The sequence below is a fragment of the Sinocyclocheilus grahami genome, unplaced genomic scaffold (genome assembly GCF_001515645.1).
Source record: "Sinocyclocheilus grahami isolate Dianchi unplaced genomic scaffold, SAMN03320097.WGS_v1.1 scaffold1469.1, whole genome shotgun sequence".
Lineage (NCBI taxonomy): Eukaryota > Metazoa > Chordata > Actinopteri > Cypriniformes > Cyprinidae > Sinocyclocheilus > Sinocyclocheilus grahami.
Window position 1 is genome coordinate 210,920 of NW_015506648.1, and position 2,726 is coordinate 213,645.

Consider the following 2,726-nt stretch of genomic DNA (forward strand, 5'->3'; position numbering starts at 1 on the left):
TTAAGTTTAGCTAAATGCTGACTAAAGACATAACAGATTGTGATTTTGATGCAAAAAAAGTTTTTATTGCCTTAACACTCACATTAGTATACTACTCTTAAGTATGTCATTAAACAGGATATTTCTTGAATCATAAATAAACAGGGGAAAACATTATTCTTTTATAAAATACTATTTATCAAAACAATATAATATACACAGATTGAACTGCATTCCCTTATAATAATCAAATTAACCCCTGGACACTGTTGTCATCATCAAAATGAAGGCGGCACACTACAAAGGCTCAGACGGACACTGTAGAAGCAAAACAACCCCTCGCCGTGGTCTCAACTGATTTTCCATGACAAATAGATATTAAAATTTTATTCTTAAATGCTTGCCATTGGATATTGAGAGAGAGAAAAAACAATCAAATCATATCCTTCAGCTGGTTGGTTGGTCATTGTTGTTTTTGTTTACTTTTAATGGCATGTCAGCAACAAGCAGTTGGTCAGTTGCTGTTCATATGATATATACAACCTTGTACTGTACACAAATTGACAGGAGACATTTCCATTCAGTTGTGAGAACAGGAATTTAAAAAAAATATATGACAACAGGAATTCCATGAATTGATTTGATCCATTTCCATGATTTTATTCACTTCCAGGCATGGAAATCACAATTTTAAAATTCACATTAAAAATCACGGATTTCCACAAAGCCATCTACTTATCAGTTTGGAACATGCTTATACTTTTGTCAAATGCCTTTCCCTTATTTCAACACTGAAAATAATTAAAACCAGAATAGCTGAACAATCAACAATAAAATTAAATAGAAAATGTTGAAATGTAAAACAGTTCACAAAGCCAGGAAAAAACAAAACAAGTACAGCAGACAAAATCGTATTACATTCATGGCATAAAACATAAGATTGCACATTTTCACCAAATATAGCAGCACCTGACTTATATATGAACAAACTTATATTAAGATCTAAAACCTATAAAAAACATTGTGCAAAGTAGTTTAATGTACAGGCTCTGTAAACCTTCTCATCTGTACCATCTTTTACAGCTAAAACATCCTGCAGTTTGAAGAAAGACCAAACATATCACAGCTTGATAAGATTGTACTATAAATTTACAAAAGAGGTTTCAGAAATGTCCTCCACTACACCACAGAACGATGCTCCCCGCACACATAAACAGCACTGGGGCGGATACGTCTCTTAGTGTGGCCAGGAAGCTGCGGCAGGAAGTTGAAGTACTTGGGCATCACGGAACAAGGCAGGCGTCACGGAACTTCTTGATTCGCCAGTAGTAGATGAGAGGATTCAGGGCTGATTTGAGATAGCAGGTCCACAGCAGCCACGTGCTGATCTCAAAAAAGTTCTGACTGAAGGTGGACAGCAGGCTGTAGGTGGCGAACGGAGCCCAGCATGCGGTGAAGACTGAGAACAGAATGAGGATCATGGTGAAGGCACGTGTTTTGAAGCTCATGTCAACATTCATCTGAAAGGGCCTCTGCAGACTCATCAGACCCAGCTTGCTGGCCTGGTTGAGGCACACCGAGTCGGGGTGGGAGTGGATGCGCAGCACGTTGTGGCGGAGAGTACTCAAGATGCCCATGAACGTGAACAGCATCACCAGGAATGGAACAAAGAAGAACATCAGCATAATGAGCATCACGTAAGCATGGTAACCACACTCCACCGTGTAGCCGAAAACACACTGTGGTGCTCTGGGGGGAAATGTACAGGGCAGGATGGCTAATGGAAAGCGGGAAAGAAAAGCAGAAGGATAGAGACCATGAGACCGCAATTAACACTTTGGCCCGGTGTGGACTAAGCTTGTCTTGCTTTTGCAAAATGATTAGGAAGCGATCCACGCTGATGATCATCAAAATAGCTACTCCCTCCATCAGGAACATCCAGAAGAACATAGCCGACATGCGGCAAAACGCCTCTCCGAAGATCCAGCATGTGGTCAACATGGTGACTAGCGCAAAGGGCATGTTGAGGACTGCTAGCATCATATCAGCAAAGGCGAGACTGGCCAGCAAGATGTTAATAGCGGAACGCATAGCGGCTCTCTGGTAAACCATGAGGCAGACCACCATGTTTCCGAGGAAGGCCAGCAGCAGCACACAGATGATGACCAGGCAGAAGAACAAGGGACAAGTTCAGGCCCTGATCAGGGTCCTGCCAAACAGTTGAAGGCGTTATGTTTTCCGATAGAGTCAGGAACTCTAGCGAGCTGTTGAGTTTTGCGGAGGAATTCTCCATGACTCTTGAGCACACAGATGATGACCAGGCAGAAGAACAAGGGACAAGTTCAGGCCCTGATCAGGGTCCTGCCAAACAGTTGAAGGCGTTATGTTTTCCGATAGAGTCAGGAACTCTAGCGAGCTGTTGAGTTTTGCGGAGGAATTCTCCATGACTCTTGTACCCGCTGGCAGGGTCAGCACCTTGGGCGTGGGGTGCAGGGTGACGCTAGGCTCCCCTGAAGCCACAGGTGGACGAGTGGAGGAATAATGCATTCTTCTTTTTGCAGTTACATGGTAAAGAGAGCAAGCTCAGCCTATGGGCTCTAAGCAACGAGAATTGTGATGTATTTCCGCTCATACTTTATACCGGCAAGGGCGCTTCCGGTTTGTATGGTAACTAAGAGAAACCATCAGCTGTGTGGGAGTCACGCCCCCTCACTAAAACAACAAAGAAAACGTCGTAGTTTTATACC

General features: G+C 42.9%; 1 pseudogene; it reads right to left on the minus strand.

Moving 5' to 3' along the window:
• Positions 1-1,012: 1,012 nt before the first annotated feature.
• LOC107570522 (probable G-protein coupled receptor 63) lies at positions 1,013-2,548 on the minus strand (annotated as a pseudogene).
• Between the last annotated feature and the right edge of the window lie 178 nt (positions 2,549-2,726).